The 20,895-nt window shown below is 40.1% G+C and overlaps 1 pseudogene; it reads left to right on the top strand.

Annotated features, from left to right (window-relative positions):
* The first annotated feature begins 3,028 nt into the window (after positions 1 to 3,028).
* On the top strand, positions 3,029 to 5,166 carry LOC139451001 (uncharacterized; annotated as a pseudogene).
* The last annotated feature ends 15,729 nt before the right edge of the window (positions 5,167 to 20,895 follow it).

Raw genomic sequence — 20,895 nt, 5'->3', positions numbered from 1 at the left:
ACACTACACTGAACGCTGAAGGCGCCTCTTTCATAGACTTTCTCGTGGACGCGAATTTATGTTTGATTAATGGCCGTCTGGGTCAGCAGGATTTTACCTACATTAAAAACGGATGCTCAGATGTGGTCTACATGGTTACAGCACACGAGGACTTGGCCAGACTTAAAGACTTTAAAGTAATTAAGATGTCCTCACTTATTACCGGGCCACATCCAACAACTACTGAACCAACCATTCAACCCAGAGACATTCCAGGTGGACTTTAACTGGATTTTAATGGATTTTAAGGGATGGATGAATTAAAATGTTGAATTAAATAAAGTAAAAGAGGGTATCAAACATCTTGAGTCATTTCTTTTGTCTATAATAAGACAAGTCCATTTTCATGATAGGGGTTAATTATCTGATTAACATGTGCAACCAGGTATGACCTTGTTGTTTTAAGGTGTCTCACAACTGGGCTGTCTTACTAATGGGAGGAGACCGGGCCGAATGTGCCTGACGCTGTACCCGATCATTCTTTTCTGTTGTCCGAAATAGCTTTACCTTTGCCAGCCATGGATGATATGATTGGTGAGCCATTGTCTGTTTACAGTGAGCAAGAATATAAGCGTTATGACCAATGCAAAATTCACGTTGATTATTTTGTTAAATGAAGATTGCGTTTCACGCCTAAATGATACCATTGGTATGATTGAATCGCACCTTGGTGACCAGCGTGATGTTGACGCTGCATATGACGAGTTTTTGAATTGTATGTATACAGAGCTCGATAAGATTGGGGAAGTGTCCCGATATAAGCATTTTGGTATAAAGGGTAACTCGGTTTACAAACCTTACTGGTGTGACGCCTTACAAGCTCAGTGGGATACAGTCTCTACTGCCGAACGTGACTGGTTAAAATGTAACTCGCCATTTCGTAGAAAATCACTCAAAAGTGACTATTTATCTAAACGTAAAACTTTTGGCAAAATGCTCCGGGCTCGGAAGCGGTCTTACCAGAGACAACAACAACAACAAACACTTCTTAATAAATATAAGGATAAGGATTCCAGGGAATTTTGGAAGGCTATCGGGAAAATCGGAATAGTTAATGATAGGAGTACTTCTATCCCCTGGGAAGTTGTGGAAAATGGGACGGTTGTCTCTGATAAGGGCAAGGTTTTGGATAAATGGAAATCTGATTATTGTAAATTATACAATGGCGACATATATGATCAGTTCGATGATAACCACTTCCATCACGTAGTGGAGTGTGTATCTTCTGATTCCGTTATTTTTACCAGCACTGTGGACACAGGCTCTTTAGATGCATCTATAACACGCGAGGAGGTCCTCCATGCAATTAATCGTGCTAAATGTGGTAAGGCTGCTGGGTTAGATTTTATACCTGCCGAGGCATTAAAAAATAACTACTGTTAGGCCATGGGCTACTTAGGTCCACCGTGCAAATATGCAAATTTGCTCCACGCAGATCGCTCAAACTTTCCATAATTTTCTATTATATGGAAATATAAATACGAGGTAATCACAAAAACAAATACAGGCTATAATCTAGTGATATATAACTTTATCTTGAAAACAAATCATTTGAATAAACACTATAATTGGACACATGAGAGTTCAAACTACACGTGCCACGGTCATGTCCCAAAATATCACTTTCACAATAGAAGATCACACACACACACACACACACACACACACACACACACACACACACACACACACACACGATTTAATTAAATATAACACAAATTAAAACAAATGGATGAATTTTCCAGGCACTGACAAAAGTGTATGTGTTTGTAACATATAAACTTTTTGTCCTATTTTGAAGACTGATGCATAAGTGATATATGAAACGAGAGACATGGAGACAGGCGGTGAGGTTGAACCACCACCTAAGCGGCGAAAGGATGGCCAATGTGTGAAGAGGAAACGAAACAAATATGCATTGTTTACATCCCAGGATTACAATACGGAACATTCCAACTGTTTTCTGCTACAAAGGATGCCGAAGACAGACTTATCAAATTGAAGGAGATACGCGAAAGGAGATTATCTCAGCCTCCGTGTTCTGTTCATGTGAACAGATGAAAGAGACATGTCTCCTTACACTCTGATCCCTCAGGACCATCATGTTCTAAATCAAGCAGAAGAAGTTCAGCAGACCATGTATTATTTACTCCCGACTGCATATTCTGCAATTCAGAAGGAAGGACGAAGATCAAGGAAAAAGGAACATGGACCACTGAGCGACTGAGCCAGTTTGAATATGAAGGATGGAGAACTATACTGGAGATAGCCGGAAAAAAAATGATGAAAAACTTCTCACAAGGATTCGAGGGCAAGACTTGTTTGCCTGTGAAGCAAAGTACCACAAGTCGTGTAGGGGTAAATACACACAGAATCCTGATAAATGGAGGAGTACACATGATGAAGACAAATCAAGGCAACTGAAGCTTACAGAGGCCCATAATATAGCATTCAGTGCTGTATGCAAAGTGATCGATATGGATATCATAGAGCAGAAGAACATGATGAAACTGACTGATCTGTGTAAGATATATATTGAAAGCTTACAACTAACTGAGTTTCCAAATCCAAACTTGAGAAACACCAGACGTATAAGGACAGGTTGTCTTTCTGTATGTTGAACAACACCGGAAACTTTCAAACCTATATTGTATATTCTTCAGATATTGATGTCAGTAATGCTGTTAGACGTGCATATGAGCTCGCTTCTTCAGATATGATCAAAGAAGTTGGAAGTTATCTGCACAAGATTATTCTTAACAGCTTTGCAAAAGCAAAGGAATTGAAATGGCCCCCATCTGCTCAGGATCTTGGAAATGTTGATGATGTTCTGCCACCACAACTCCAGAAATTCCTCAACTATGTCCTAACAGATAAAGCGACCACCCACACACCTAAATCATATCGACTTGTACTTTCGATAGGACAAGACCTCTGTCGTGCGGCAACAAACGGGGAGTGGAAACTCCCAAAGCATGTGTTGATATGCATGACACTTCGCCATCTGTTCAGAAGTGAGTGATTGATAACACTGCTCAACCGAATGGGCCATTGTGAGAACTACTCATTTTCACTGGAATTAGAAACAGCGCTGGCTCAGGCTATTGCGCAAACATCAACTCTATTATCAACTCAGATTATTCGGTCACCTACTGCACCAGCAGTTTTTCATTCTGAATTTGATAACTTCGACCAATTACTGAACAACCTCACCGGAATGGACTCAATTCATACTGCCCATGGTATCATGCCGCAGGATATAGAAGGCAAATCAGAGGATCATGGTGGTATTCGCATAGACATTCCATCAATTCTGAAGGACAGCACAACAGAGCAACGGTCATTAAACCTCGATCCAGCTGACAATCTCCCAGAATGCTATGTCACCCAGCGTAGAAGTCCACAGATAATCATCAAAAAGCTGACATATGCTGGTGGCGAAGACACGTACAATGCAGCTAACATGCGACACATATTGTGGATGCTGATAAGGATGAAGAGCAGTTTATCACACCAGACTGTTCCCGGATGGACAGGCTTTGTGTCTCTAACTGGAACAACTCCTGAGAATTTGACAATAGACTACTATCCCGTTATTGGTCGTCCAATCACAGAATACAAAACTGTGCAGGAGTGTCTACGCTATGCTGAAAATGCCACCAATGAAGTTGATCAGGAATACATCATCACCACATTCGACTTAGGTGTATGTATGAAAGCATACCCACTCGTCTGGAACAATCAAACCAAATATGAGAAACACATAATCCTGATTGGAACCTTCCATCTAGTTTGCGCATACATGAAGATGATAGGAAAAAAATGAATGGGTCAGGCCTCTCTGACATATTGCTGAAATCTGGCTTGATTGCGTCGGGTTCCATCACAGGTGTTCTTTCGGGGAAACACTATGATAGAGCAATGCACTGCCACAAGCTCCTGTTGGAATGCCTTGAGAGACTTCTGATGACTCAGTATGTAGCAAGTCAGGGTGAAACTGAAGCACTGTCTTCGTTATCTGAGCAATCTAAGCAACTTCTAGATAATTTGATACACAGCACATCTGCAGACACCCTGGATGCAGCACTTGCCAACGAGGCAATAGTGAACTACATCAAAGGATTTCAGCAATATCGTGATGACATTAGAGCAGGACTTCATGGAGAGACTGCTCAAATGTGGCTATCATACATGGATCATGTACGGCTTGTACTATCACTGATACATTCAGTGAAGCACAATGATTTTCTCCTCTATGGACATTGTCTTCATCTCATGGCCGACCTATTTTTTAGCTTTGGCGGACAAAATTATGCGAGGTACCTCACATATTTTTCGACATTCATAGCCAACATCGAGACATCTCATCCAAGAGCTACAGACTTGATGAAGAGAGGTGCTATTAGCGTAGCCCGATCATTCATTCCTGGCAACAGATGTGCAGTCGACAAGACAATGGAAGAGACTTTCATGCGACATGCCAAGTCTCATGGGGGTGCTGGTGCTGGTGTATCAGGAGTGTTGACTAACCATGATGCTTACCAACGCTGGGTTAGAACCACTCACGCCAGATCACAGTATGTCAATGCCACACTCAATATGGCTGATATGTTGTCAGACCGCAGTGGGGAATCCAAACATCATGATGTCCGTCCTGCTGAGGTTCTTAAAAGTGAAAAACTAGTAAAGCGGACACAAGAAGCTGTGGAAAGTTTTTTAAACCCATTCACAGTAGACAAGAAAGATAATTTTCTGATACTTTCATCAGGACAAGCAGCATCCGAGGATGTGAAAGTAGATGTCCTCAGAGCAGAAGTGGCAGGTAGAAAAGCAAAGAATGCCTTCATTGAAACCCGTTTGAAAACAGGCAAAGATTTCTTTGAACCAGTGAAGCATTTGAATCTCAAAACTTTGGGAGACATGAACAAGATCAGCGTTACAACCACTGCAAACAAAGTAGTCCAGTATAAGCAACAGGGAAACATTGCTTTTCATTTGTTCATCAAATCCCAAAATCAAGGAATACAAATCGATCTGAAGGAACTTCTGACATATCCCTTAACTCCTGTGCCATACAGCATTGGGACTGACCAAGGATCTGGAGGACGCGGATGTCCCTCCTGCTAATGAAACTCTTGTAATCCATGATGGCAACGCTTGTTTTTACTACTTGAAGGACATTCCTGGTAACTTCAGCCAAATTTGCCAGAAAGTCTTTGATATCATGTCAAAAACCGGTGATGTTGTGTTCAGCACAGACAGCTATGTGGCAAACTCTGTCAAATCCATGGAGCGACAAAGAAGGGGATGTGGGGAGAAACTCATTGTCAAAGGAGAGAATACGAAAAAAAACGCGGACTGGAAGCAGTTCCTATGCAATGATATCAACAAGCAACAGTTCATCACCCTTCTTACTCGACTCTGGAGCCAAGATAAATATGCCAAAAAAGCTACAAGGTAGAAAAGTAACAGTCGTATGTGAAGGCTCTGCATACCAACTTACTTCTGATGACGGTCTGAGAACACAGTGTGCAGAAATACCAGTCCTCAAGTCTTCCAAGGAGGAGACAGATTCCAGGATAATCCTTTATTGTGAATATGCCAGGCTCCAAAACTACAAGTATGTCAGTAAAGAGCCCAGATACTGACATTTTGTTTATCCTTCTCCATTATGCACTCAAGATGGAGAATATCAACATTCTCTTTGACACCGGAACTGGTAACAAAAAAAGGTTGATTGATGTCAGTGAACTTGCTCTGTCACATACTCAGCAACACTGCACAGCGATGATGGCACTTTATGCGTACAGTGGTTGTGATACTACAAGTGCCTTCAAAGGCCATGGGAAGGTAAAACCACCGAAAACTCTGTCATGGATGCCCAAATTCGTGCCACTGCTTGCCAGGTTGGGTGACGCATGGCATGTACCTGTCGACGTCATGGATGAACTTGATCAGTTCACATGTGCTTTGTATGGGAAACCTCGTATACTGAGTGTCAACGATCTACGCTCCCTCAGAATGAATGAGCTATGTGCTAAAGATGATCTACCTGGCCCTTGTCGCAATGTTGATATGGGAACCCTACCTCCCTGTCGAAAGAGTCTTGATCAGCACATAAGAAGGGTCAATTATCAGGTTGGCATATGGAAGAGAGCACACATTGCCGATCCACATATTCCAGCTCCTGTTGATGGTCATGGTTGGGTGATGATTGGAGGGAAACTCGAACCACTGTGGTATGAAGGTGACGTGTTGCCACAGCGACTAGTAGATATAACTGAAACAGGGGATACAAGCAGTGATAAGGAGTTTGACTCTGATGATATATCTCTTCCTGATGCAGTAGACTACCTTGACGTTGATAGTTCAGACAGTGACTAGATTGAACATTTAGTGTGCTTACAGACGTTTTAAATTTTGTCAATTGTTTTATTGTCATGAATTTACATCAATGCTGGTTTCTTGTTTGTCCCGATGCAATCATGCATTGATAAATATGCATTTTCCAGATATGACTTAAAATCTGAAATCAGAGATACATGTATATATGTTGACATGAACACTAGACTGGTAAATGTGTCCGTTGTCATTTTAATGGAAAACTATACTTATGATATGTAAAACATATACTGTAATACCTAATTTGATATCTGCTTATGTGGCCAAGAGTCTTTTTAAAGTTTAGATTTAATTTGTTTGACCCAAATGTAATTTCGGATATTCTATATAGCCAAACAAAAGCTATTCTAAGTGAAAAGAAATCTATAATGTAAATGGTAATTCTATGGATTGTACCACGATGTATAGTTTGAACTCTCATGTGTCCAATTATGATGTTTATTCAAATGATTTGTTTTCAAGATAAAGTTATACATCACTAGATTATAGCCTGTATTTGTTTTTGTGATTACCTCGTATTTATTTTTCCATATAATAGAAAATTATGGAAAGTTTGAGCAATCTGCGTGGAGCAAATTTGCATATGTGTGTTCTACTAAGTACAAGTTTAATAGCCACTATACTTCTCATTATATTTAAATGAAAATAACATAATTCTAACCGGAATAACTTCAGCTTTATTTTGATATATTACACATAGAGATTGGACAATTGTAAAGACATTTATTGACCTTTTTGTTGAAGTACAAAAATGACACTCGACGCGAATTGCAAAATCGCGATTTTGAGGGTACCTCCACAAATATGATAAAAACAGGAAGTGCATCCCTATATTTTCAATGTTAACATATGATTTCATGTTCAGGACATACTAAGGCTTCAGAAAAAGTAGGTTTTGTTGGGAGGTGGGGGGGGGTGCACGGTGGACCTACATGTAAGTAGCCCATGGCCTATATTGATGTATTATTGCGCATATTCTCATATTGTTTTAACAACAATGTTTGCCCTAATATTTGGCGTCATAGCTCAATTTATCCTATCAAAAAAGCTGATACAGAACCACGTGACCTATTAGGGTACCGTGGAATTTCTTTGATATCAATACCATGTAAGTTATACGCGGATATTTTAAATACTCGTTTTTCTAGATGGTTGGAATTAAATGATATTTTGGCAGAAGAGCAAAACGGCTTCCGCAGTAAAAGAAGTACAACGGAACACATTTATACTTTATTCTCCATTGGCCGGGCGATGTATATCTTTTAATATATTTTACCTCTTGTATAAATTGATGTAATTTGATGTATACACCGCTGGACACTTAAATAAACTATGTTTCTTCTTTTCTTCTTCTTCTTGTATTGAGATGTAGTTGGTGAACGGTGTTTGGGGTAAGGTTGTCTTAAAGGAAGGTATTGTTGTTTGGGGGGATTTGGCTGGTGAGTTGTGTTTGGGGATTTAGATGTTTTAAAAGGATTTTAAGGAGTTTGGGGAGAGCGGCGTTTGTTTTGACGGATTAAGGGTATTTAGAGAGTGTCTTGTGTGTTTTGGTGTTGATTGTAATGAAGATGCGGGAGTGAGTTGATAATTACCGATAGAGTTCTCCTAGGCTGGCAATCAGTCGATGCTATGCTGGTTTGGGAGGCTTGGAAGGCTGGGTAGGTGTTGCTGGCTTGGGGTACAAACTGCAACTGATGCTTGCACAGCAGCTGGGGCATTTACAAGTGGGGAGTGGCACTATACAGCATGGCAAGCTGTTTGTCCGGCAGCTTATACCCTGCATATTAACTATAAGGAAGTGCTGGCAGTTGTTCTGGCAACCTCACTTCAGGCCTTAACAGGAGAAATGCCACTAAGTCTACGCAGGGAACAGCTAAGCTTAAATTTCTGGGCCGCGTCCCAATCAAACCCTCTCATCCAAAACTTAATAAACCAAAACATCAGCCCTAAAAACCAAGCTCTAGCTCGTAAACACCCCTTACTTACCCCAATATCCCAAAGAATAACAAACTACCTAAATGAACACCAAATTAAAAATCTTAAACAAAACTGCAAACAATCAAATATCTTCACCCCTAAACTTAAAATACCCAAAATAGACACAACACTAGCTAGCCAAATCAATAAACAAACCGACCCAAACATAGCTAAAACTACCACACTAGCATACATACACAAAAATTGGCCAAATTGGTGTCACATTTACACGGACGGATCCTCAGATCCGACCTCCAAACACACGGGTTTCGGAGTCCATACCACACAACCAACTAAAACCACACAATCCTTCCGACTCCCAAATAACCAATCAATATTCACGGCCGAACTAATGGGCATGGCCTCAGCCCTCCACAATCAAGAATCCAAAAACAACCAAAAAATCCTAATACTTACTGACTCCCTAAGTGGACTACAAGCCCTCCAAAACAAAAATACCAAAAACCGACCTAAATTAATAAATCAAATACTTAAAAGCTCCAACGACCTAACAAAAGCAGGCAAACAAATAACCTTCTTGTGGATACCCGCCCACGTAGGAATATACGGTAATGAAAACGCCGATAAAGCAGCTAAACTATCCCTTAAAATCCCAGAAATAAGCTTAAACTTACCCATCTCAAAATCAGAAATTAAAAGTGTAAACAAACAAAAAATCACAAAAAAATGGCATAACCTATATCTAAACTCAAATAGCAAAATCAAAAAAGTGCTCAGCAAACCACTAACCAAACCAAAAATTCTCCATCCATCAAAAAAAATCGACAGAGTAATCACTAAACTCCAAACAGGACACACCAACCTAAATAACCACCTAAAAAAATTTAAAAAACACACTACAGGTAACTGCCCACACTGCAAACAACCAGAAACCCCAGAACACGCACTCATCCACTGCACACACTACCTAACACATCGAACCGCATTACAAACCACCCTCAATCTAAACAAGGCTCTCACTCTAGAAGCAATACTAAACCCACAAAATAAACTAGAAAACTTCAAGGCCTTAGGCGTATTCTTAATAAAAACGGAACTAATAAAACGCATCTAAAACCATAATAACCTACCAAATCAAAATCACATAAACAAACAATCATCCACCATACCCAGCTCCCTTAGTTCTCCTCCCCAACCCCATCAGCATCTATTCCAAATCTCAAAATTCCCAAATTCTATATAAGCAACCCCTAAAGCCCCCTCTTGGGTTGCACAGACCACCCTCGCCCCTTTCGGAAACACATTAAATGGCCTGGCCGGGCCCGTGTGCGAAATACGCATCAGTCGGAAAGCGCACGTTAAATCTCCAAAGTAAGTAAGTAAGTATGTTCTGGCAGTGAGAAGATGGACCAGTGCATAGAAGGATAGAGCCTAGTGTTGTGGCAAAGTCCGTGATTAACAAAGGGAGGAGTAAAACAAGCTGGTTAACAAAACACTCAGTGGATTGTTTTGGTTAAGTGCGCGTTGGAACTTCTCAATAAAAGCGACTCACATATTTGGAAGATTGAACATCATTCCAGATACTATTTCTCGACACCATTAGCCTCACATGCTTCAAAATTTATGCACAAAAATCAGTAACTGGTTTCAGTCCTGTAAGTCAGTCCCCAGGGTGCTCTTAGACTTTGTAAATTTAATGTCCCTGCAGTCAAGGATGTTTTTGTATTGCAGATGGGCAAAGCAAGCTGGCAGAAGAGCTCACCAAGGAAGTTTCTGAGTAGACTGTGCATCGACATTCTCAGAGAATGTACCATGAGAACGTTAAGTCGCATTTGAGTGCATATCTGAACTTTTGTGAGTTAATAGGGAAGGCTCCCGTCCCAATCACAGTGTGGCATCAGAGACCATATAATAGAAATGCTATTTAATCTGATTTTTTTTCCCAAGTTAGCAAACGCCCATACAGTCAACGAAAAAAGGCCAACATTCTAGCTGAGCACGTCTCATCTGTCAGCAGCAACACAAATTGCAGCAAAGAATTCAAACAGGAAAAAATGCTTATGCTTAAGATCTCAAAACGGCCGCAAAGCAAGCATCTGGTATACAATATACCATTTACTGTGACAGAGTTTGATGATGCGATACAACATAGAAAAGGCACAGCACCTGGTCTTGACACAACCAGCTACGAGATATTGAAAAACCTACCTAATCAAACCAAAGGTTTATTCACTGAGTTGTAAAACACGATATGGTCCAAAGGAGAAGTCTCAAAATCATGGAAACATGCTGCAGTTATCCCGCTGCTAAAGCAAGGGAAAGACGAACCCCTACCAAACTTTTATCCACCAATATCACTCACCTCAAACATGTGCAAAGCCATGGAAGCCATGGTTACGAAAAGGCATGCATCACCTTGAAACTGGCAACCACATAAAACCTGACCAAAGTGGCTTCGTGTCTCGATCATATTCTAAGACTTGAAAATGAAATAAAAAAGCTCAATTAAACAGATTATACCTTGCCGCAGTATTTCTGGACTTCAGCAAAGCCTTCGGCATGGTATGGCATGACGGACTCCTCTCAAAACTAGCACACAATGGAGTAGAAGGGAACATGGCAAACTTCATAGACAGCTTCCTGCAAGACAGGTCGCTTTCAGTTAAAATAGGGAACAATCGATCTGATCCCACAAGGCAGCATTATAAGCCCAACCCTGTTTACTATCAAGATCAATGATCTTTTTGACCATGTCAACTCTCCTACCCTAACTTCTAAATTCGCTGATGACGGAGCAATATGGGTAAAGGACCGAGATATTTCACAAATCAGAAAAAAACTCCAGTCAGCCCTGGACGGAGTAGACCGATGGTGCAATAAATAGGGATTCACCCTTTCAAGTGAAAAAACTGTTGGAGTTCTATTCAAACGCCGGGGGAAAGATGCTATGATACCCCGTGCCTCCATAAAAGGCAAACCAATCAAATTCGAAAAATCTGCAAAAATCCATTTCCACAGTTCAAAACCCAAAGCACATTCAGTTCGCCTGCCTGATAGTCACTCAGTATTCACGGATGAATTGGAGGCAGTTCATCATGCACTCAAACTCATACCGGAACTTCCGGAAGCAAAGGCAGTCGTCCTATCAGACTCGCTAAGTGCACTTCAAGCCATCAGTGGCAGAAACTCAAACTCCAGGCCAAACACAGTCAACAATATTCTATACGAATATACAAAACTATCGGACCAAGGGCAACAGGTGGAGCTGTGTTGGATCCCCTCTCACATAGATATTCATGGAAATGAAAAAGCTGACTCACTGGCGAAGCTAGCTCTAGACAAAGTGGATATACAGTCTATTCCCTTTAGTAAACTAGAGATAAAAAGCAAAAGCAAAGCATCCATAGCAGAAAGATGGCAAGCCCAATGGGACGCAAGTAAGATCGGCAGATGGCTATACAAAATTCAACCCAAGGTCCAGCAAAAGCCAAACTCCTACTCAAATGAAAGGAAAATTGAAATTGCTATCTCACGCCTCAGACTGATTTTATCCGAAATAATTACATCACAGCTCTTAATTTTCGCATGCTTCATACGTATATGTTCCTTTTAGCGGTCCTGATATAAACATTTTTACATCTATCACAATTTCCCCTTTCGCTTGGCGCCAAAGTTATTAAGGTACGATCGGTTGTTATTTTTGTGTGAATTTTGGCGCAAACCCATATTTTAGTCATATATCTTAAGCTGAATTCCATATAGCAGGCGACATAACATGCATTTTGTCTGTGAATATCCTCCACATATATCGTTTAAGACATTCTACAAAGTGTCTAATTTTTATTGATATTAGAATCATTAGATCCGTATTTTTTACTATTGTTTTCGCATTTTTTTCGTAAGTTTAACATATACTGAGTCAAATTAAAAACTTCACATTTTTAAAAGTAATCCCATATATGATATACAACGGACAAATGTATCAGAGAAGGTAATTTTTAATCATTAATGTCCAAAGAAGGATTTTAATTAACGGTGGTAACCATAATTTGTTCCAAGCACCTACGGTATTCGGTAATAACATCAACAGTTTAAATCATAAGTCCCAAGCACGAGAATCTGATGGCACACAAGTTCAGTAGCGTGTATGACCACCATGTGCGTTGACAACGCCTCCGCATGGACCTTGTGATGGTTGTGAACACATGCTTGGGATGACGACGCCATTGTTGCTGCAAAATGGTGCCAAGATCTTGCAAATTCTGTGGTTGGTTCTGGAGAGTGCGCAGACTTCTGCCAAGAGCATCCCAGACGTGTTCGATGGGATTGAGGTCGGGGGGCCATGACGGCCAGTCCATGACGTTGACTCCCGCATTCAGAAGGAAATTCCTCGTCAAAATTGCTGTGTGGGGTCTGGCATTGTCGTGTTGGAAGATCAAACCGGGTCCATGTGTTGCCATTGAGGGCAGAAGTTCTGGTGCCAGTACCTGGTCGCGGTAAGCAGCAGCGTTGAGGTTGCCACGGATGACAAGAAGCCTGGAACGTGCATTGCCACAGAAAGCACCCCACACCATGACACTTCCGACAAATGGCCGTAAAGAATTTTGTTTTATTGTGTTTTTCTTTTTTTGTTAATGACTGCTAACAAGTATGGCTGAAAACACGTGCGGTATTATGGCCACGTGACCAGTTGCACATGAAAAAACACTTTTACCACTATAGTGTTGTGCACATGATTTTGATCGATTCACCTGCACAAAAACGGGTGTTATCTGAAGACAATACGTGGCCATTACGGTTTAAATACACAATAAGGCCCCACAATGTTAACTGGTCAAAATGTTAAGATTTTAGGATTGTGAAGTTATTAATTTGGTTCAGTATATCTATTAACTTTGTTTCAGTTAGGCTTCTATCACATATCGCGCTGAAGATAACTTCATATTTTAACGATGATTTATATTTGTTATCTTCTGTAGGTTTTATCTTTATTAATCATGACTACATTGAATCTTTTTTTTTGGTTCTAAATATTAATTATGAACTATATGATCTAGGCCTAAACACAATCATGATGATGTACATATGATGAAGGTACTACTTACTTTGTGTATTTACACAACATTCAAAACACATACAAAAATATATCCTTTATATGAAATATTTGTATTTTGAAATTATCATTTGCTTTGTAAATGTCAAGAAACAAGAAGGATTATATTGGCAGTTGTCAGGAGAGAACAAGGTCGAAGGTGTCATTCAGTAAAATAAGCAGATGGTCTATTGTCCTTTTCTATGATAAATACATCTACATATGTCAGAGTTTGTGATGTTTTGTTTTGTTTTAATAGTAATAGTTGCATGCCTCGTTCCAGGTTAGAGTTTAAAGTTTGTTTTTGATTGATCAGATATGAATAGAAAACCCTGATGAAACATAGAAAACTACCAACGTAACTAGTATATATATCTGGTACCATGCTTGTTGAAGCCATACTGTTATACCTGAAATACCTAATTATTTGTATGCTAAAATATCAAACCATTCGGGTAATATTAAATAACGATTGTAAAATTACAATCGTCCTCTTTGCTTTGGAATTAAACAGTAGCCTCCCTTTGAAAATAAATAAATTTGCAAGTAAATCTAGCCTGGATTTATTTATTATATGATATGAAGATATCTGGAGATATATTTTGTGAACATTGGGAATAATGTGATCTTTTACAACTGTCTTCCATACATCTGGACGAGTTATATTCACACTTCCTAAGTTCCTGTGCAATTTACCATATCGTGGTTTTCTATGGCGTTCGTAGTAGATTTGGTATGTTTGTTTATATAAAATAGTTATACAATTGAGGCATTAAATGAGATATATTTACTGATTTTTAAAACAAATAGAATAAGTTATAAAATACTTTTGGTATGGGATCAGCTTTTTCTTCACACGCCCTCGAACACCTACGCTCGTAGACAGACGTCATATTTTCATTTCCTATCTTTTTCTTTGAGTGAAACTTTTTGGGAATTATTACCGACGGCTTGGTAGCGGTAACATCGTTGTCATTCTATTCAGACCAAGAGTCAGCCGAAACCAACCCCTGGTCGTATAGTGGGAAAGCTTCAAGTGGTATACATATGCATGTATCTTGGTCCAAGACGAAATCGTCCAAGTAAATGAAGTCATCCACGGCTGTGGCGAATGTGAATTGAAATAAATGTCGCGGAAGACACACATGTTCAGCCAATAACTTAAAGCCAACGGACATGTGCTAATGAGAGATATGATAAAAAATCTTTGTAATCCGCTAAGAGACGTCCTTTTATTGGATTGTCGCTGGTTGGAGTCGGAGAAATCTAGGCCAAGGGAATTAACTCTAGCCCCGGATATTATGTAATATTGTTTACGTGGTTACCAGAATGCGCATCTGTTGCGCACGTGCAGCGATTCCGGGTGTCAGGGTTTATCAGTTACATGCCAGACCGTAGCACTGATGGTTAGTGACAAACTGTTGGGGAATGTTGTTGCATTAAGTGTTTAAGAGGTCGCCTTCTGCCTAAGCAATTTCGGCTGACCTGTCCCTCTTTGGGACTCCTGTGTGTGAGTAGGGTACACATATCTATTGTGAGTTTGGTGTTCACATAATTTCTGTTTTTGTGTTGATATGATTTCCATTTTCTTATATTGATATTATTTCATTTTTATCCTTGGCTGCTCTGTTTATATACGTTCGAGTAGCTGTCCATCTCTCAGAAATAGAGGTAGTTTGGCCTTCGCTATTGCATCTCTTGACTTTATTTCAATTTTCCTCACATTTGAGTAGGAGTTTGGCTTTTGTTGGACCTTGGGTTGAATTTTGTATAGCCATCTGCCGATCTTACTTGCGTCCCATTGGGCTTGCCATCTTTCTGCTATGGAGGCTTTGCTTTTGCTTTTTATCTCTAGTTTACTAAAGGGAATAGACTGTATATCCACTTTGTCTAGAGCTAGCTTCGCCAGTGAGTCAGCTTTTTCATTTCCATGAATATCTATGTGAGAGGGGATCCAACACAGCTCCACCTGTTGCCCTTGGTCCGATAGTTTTGTATATTCGTATAGAATATTGTTGACTGTGTTTTGCCTGGAGTTTGAGTTTCTGCCACTGATGGCTTGAAGTGCACTTAGCGAGTCTGATAGGACGACTGCCTTTGCTTCCGGAAGTTCTGGTATGAGTTTGAGTGCATGATGAATTGCCTCCAATTCATCCGTGAATACTGACTGACCATCAGGCAGGCGAACTGAATGTGCTTTGGGTTTTGAACTGTGGATATGGATCCCGTAACCAGCACTGTTGTTGATAAGATTCTTGGATCCATCAGTGTATATATGGGCTCAGCTGTCCCAGGTAGTTTGAATTTTAGTGATAGCTACTGATCGTAGTAGGGTTGGGTTTTCTTTTTTAGTGACTTCTGATGTAAAAGCAGTGTCAACTTTGGGAGTTTTTAAAGTCCAGGGAGGGTGTAAACCTTTGTAGTGACTTTCTGGAGGCTGAATGTCATCACAATTGTGAGTTCACGTACTCATATCCCAAATGGCTTTAGTGGGGGATTTTTTCGAGCTAGGGCTTCATCTCGAGTGTTTTTGTCTTGCCATATCTTTTTAACCAAAGGGTTTGATGTTCGTCCTCAGAACGATAATATTGCTGCTCTCTTCTTAGTTTCAATGGGAGTTCTCCCGTTTCTACTTGTAGTGCTTCTAGTGAGTGGCCTGTGGCCAGCATTAGGGCTTTGTATTGTATTGTGTCTAGACGCCTCAAGACAGTATTTGATGCTGAATGAAAGGCCTCAAAACCATAGTCAATTTTTGATCTGATAAGAGATTTGTAGAAGTCCAGCTGAGTGTCCCTCGGTGTGCCCCAAGATGTGCCTGTAATTGCCCGTATTACGTTCTGGTCTTTTTGACATCTGTTTTCCACATATTCTATATGTTTGCGCCATGGAGGTGTTGATCAAGGATCACCCCAAGAAATATTGCAGATTTTTCGAAGTGGCTTGGTTTGCCTTTTATGGTATCATAGCATCTCTCCCCCGGCGTTTGAATAGAACTCCAACAATTTTTTTCACTTGAAAGGGTGAATCCCCATTTATTGAACCATCGATCTACTCCGTCCAGGGCTGACTGGAGTTTTTTTTCTGATTTGTGAAATATGTCTGTCCTTTACCCATATTGCTCCGTCATCAGCGAATTTAGAAGTTAGGGTAGGAGAGTTGACATGGTCAAAAAGATCATTGATCTTGATAGTAAACAGTGTTGGGCTTATAATGCTGCCTTGTGGCGTGCCATGGGATCAGATCGATTGTTCCCTATTTTAACTGAAAGCGACCTGTCTTGCAGGAAGCTGTCTATGAAGTTTGCCATGTTCCCTTCTACTCCACTGTGTGCTAGTTTTGAGAGGAGTCCGTCATGCCATACCATGCCGAAGGCTTTGCTGAAGTCCAGAAATACTGCGGCAAGGTATTGAATAGGTATTGAACCAGGGTGTAGATAGATATTCTTAGAATATGATCTAGACACGACTGTTGGGGAGGGCCGTCCCTCTGTTATATTGTCTATGGTGGCATGTTGTGCGAGGTGGTGCCACCTGCACGCATGGGAGCTTGGCTGTGGTGTGCCGGGGAAATTATGAAGCTCATAGGTGATTTGTAGGGTGCAGCCTACTTGGCGTATGTTCATCAAATTTCTCAAGCTGTTCTCAACCATTACAGGACTGTTGTTACAAATATGCTTCCCGATTGTTTCTAGTTAAAGGTTTCTGCTGGCTCTTTCCCTTTTGCTTAATGTAAAGTTGACCATGCCATTAAACGATACCCTCTCTTTCACCCAACACGTGTTTTTCTTTTATTCAATAATGTTCTGCATTTGCTGTTCCAGTATGTTTGCGATGCACCTACTCCGTTCCGTAAGAAGTTTAAGTGTTTTTCCAGACTGAAAATAATATAAACGGTAGGAGTTACCTCCCCTTGACAGGATTGTCCGGTTTTTGGTTTCGCGCACTGATAGTTCAGACAGTGACTAGATTGAACATTTAGTGTGCTTACAGACGTTTTAAATTTTGTCAATTGTTTTATTGTCATGAATTTACATCAATGCTGGTTTCTTGTTTGTCCCGATGCAATCATGCATTGATAAATATGCATTTTCCAGATATGACTTAAAATCTGAAATCAGAGATACATGTATATATGTTGACATGAACACTAGACTGGTAAATGTGTCCGTTGTCATTTTAATGGAAAACTATACTTATGATATGTAAAACATATACTGTAATACCTAATTTGATATCTGCTTATGTGGCCAAGAGTCTTTTTAAAGTTTAGATTTAATTTGTTTGACCCAAATGTAATTTCGGATATTCTATATAGCCAAACAAAAGCTATTCTAAGTGAAAAGAAATCTATAATGTAAATGGTAATTCTATGGATTGTACCACGATGTATAGTTTGAACTCTCATGTGTCCAATTATGATGTTTTTTCAAATGATTTGTTTTCAAGATAAAGTTATACATCACTAGATTATAGCCTGTATTTGTTTTTGTGATTACCTCGTATTTATTTTTCCATATAATAGAAAATTATGGAAAGTTTGAGCAATCTGCGTGGAGCAAATTTGCATATGTGTGTTCTACTAAGTACAAGTTTAATAGCCACTATACTTCTCATTATTTTTAAATGAAAATAACATAATTCTAACCGGCTTTATTTTGATATATTACACATAGAGATTGGACAATTGTAAAGACATTTATTGACCTTTTTGTTGAAGTACAAAAATGACACTCGACGCGAATTGCAAAATCGCGATTTTGAGGGTACCTCCACAAATATGATAAAAACAGGAAGTGCATCCCTATATTTTCAATGTTAACATATGATTTCATGTTCAGGACATACTAAGGCTTCAGAAAAAGTAGGTTTTGTTGGGAGGTGGGGGGGTGCACGGTGGACCTACATGTAAGTAGCCCATGGCCTATATTGAGGTATTATTGCGCATATTCTCATATTGTTTTAACAACAATGTTTGCCCTAATATTTGGCGTCATAGCTCAATTTATCCTATCAAAAAAGCTGATACAGAACCACGTGACCTATTAGGGTACCGTGGAATTTCTTTGATATCAATACCATGTAAGTTATACGCGGATATTTTAAATACTCGTTTTTCTAGATGGTTGGAATTAAATGATATTTTGGCAGAAGAGCAAAACGGCTTCCGCAGTAAAAGAAGTACAACGGAACACATTTATACTTTATTCTCCATTGGCCGGGCGATGTATATCTTTTAATATATTTTACCTCTTGTATAAATTGATGTAATTTGATGTATACACCGCTGGACACTTAAATAAACTATGTTTCTTCTTTTCTTCTTCTTCTTGTATTGAGATGTAGTTGGTGAACGGTGTTTGGGGTAAGGTTGTCTTAAAGGAAGGTATTGTTGTTTGGGGGGATTTGGCTGGTGAGTTGTGTTTGGGGATTTAGATGTTTTAAAAGGATTTTAAGGAGTTTGGGGAGAGCGGCGTTTGTTTTGACGGATTAAGGGTATTTAGAGAGTGTCTTGTGTGTTTTGGTGTTGATTGTAATGAAGATGCGGGAGTGAGTTGATAATTACCGATAGAGTTCTCCTAGGCTGGCAATCAGTCGATGCTGTGCTGGCTTGGGAGGCTTGGAAGGCTGGGTAGGTGTTGCTGGCTTGGGGTACAAACTGCAACTGATGCTTGCACAGCAGCTGGGGCATTTACAAGTGGGGAGTGGCACTATACAGCATGGCAAGCTGTTTGTCCGGCAGCTTATACCCTGCATATTAACTATAAGGAAGTGCTGGCAGTTGTTCTGGCAGTGAGAAGATGGACCAGTGCATAGAAGGATAGAGCCTAGTGTTGTGGCAAAGTCCGTGATTAACAAAGGGAGGAGTAAAACAAGCTGGTTAACAAAACACTCAGTGGATTGTTTTGGTTAAGTGCGCGTTGGAACTTCTCAATAAAAGCGACTCACATATTTGGAAGATTGAACATCATTCCAGATACTATTTCTCGACACCATTAGCCTCACATGCTTCAAAATTTATGCACAAAAATCAGTAACTGGTTTCAGTCCTGTAAGTCAGTCCCCAGGGTGCTCTTAGACTTTGTAAATTTAATGTCCCTGCAGTCAAGGATGTTTTTGTATTGCAGATGGGCAAAGCAAGCTGGCAGAAGAGCTCACCAAGGAAGTTTCTGAGTAGACTGTGCATCGACATTCTCAGAGAATGTACCATGAGAACGTTAAGTCGCATTTGAGTGCATATCTGAACTTTTGTGAGTTAATAGGGAAGGCTCCCGTCCCAATCACAGTGTGGCATCAGAGACCATATAATAGAAATGCTATTTAATCTGATTTTTTTTCCCAAGTTAGCAAACGCCCATACAGTCAACGAAAAAAGGCCAACATTCTAGCTGAGCACGTCTCATCTGTCAGCAGCAACACAAATTGCAGCAAAGAATTCAAACAGGAAAAAATGCTTATGCTTAAGATCTCAAAACGGCCGCAAAGCAAGCATCTGGTATACAATATACCATTTACTGTGACAGAGTTTGATGATGCGATACAACATAGAAAAGGCACAGCACCTGGTCTTGACACAACCAGCTACGAGATATTGAAAAACCTACCTAATCAAACCAAAGGTTTATTCACTGAGTTGTAAAACACGATATGGTCCAAAGGAGAAGTCTCAAAATCATGGAAACATGCTGCAGTTATCCCGCTGCTAAAGCAAGGGAAAGACGAACCCCTACCAAACTTTTATCCACCAATATCACTCACCTCAAACATGTGCAAAGCCATGAAAGCCATGGTTACGAAAAGGCATGCATCACCTTGAAACTGGCAACCACATAAAACCTGACCAAAGTGGCTTCGTGTCTCGATCATATTCTAAGACTTGAAAATGAAATAAAAAAGCTCAATTAAACAGATTATACCTTGCCGCAGTATTTCAGTTAAAATAGGGAACAATCGATCTGATCCCACAAGGCAGCATTATAAGCCCAACCCTGTTTACTATCAAGATCAATGATCTTTTTGACCATGTCAACTCTCCTACCCTAACTTCTAAATTCGCAGATGACGGAGCAATATGGGTAAAGGACCGAGATATTTCACAAATCAGAAAAAAACTCCAGTCAGCCCTGGACGGAGTAGACCGATGGTGCAATAAATAGGGATTCACCCTTTCAAGTGAAAAAACTGTTGGAGTTCTATTCAAACGCCGGGGGAAAGATGCTATGATACCCCGTGCCTCCATAAAAGGCAAACCAATCAAATTCGAAAAATCTGTAAAAATCCATTTCCACAGTTCAAAACCCAAAGCACATTCAGTTCGCCTGCCTGATGGTCACTCAGTATTCACGGATGAATTGGAGGCAATTCATCATGCACTCAAACTCATACCGGAACTTCCGGAAGCAAAGGCAGTCGTCCTATCAGACTCGC

Source organism: Haliotis cracherodii, unplaced genomic scaffold (assembly GCF_022045235.1).
Source record: "Haliotis cracherodii isolate W230 unplaced genomic scaffold, xgHalCrac1.p SCAF_8, whole genome shotgun sequence".
NCBI classification, from domain to species: Eukaryota; Metazoa; Mollusca; class Gastropoda; order Lepetellida; family Haliotidae; genus Haliotis; species Haliotis cracherodii.
Note: the sequence above shows the minus strand (reverse complement) of the source record. Positions and strands in the feature narration are given on the sequence as shown.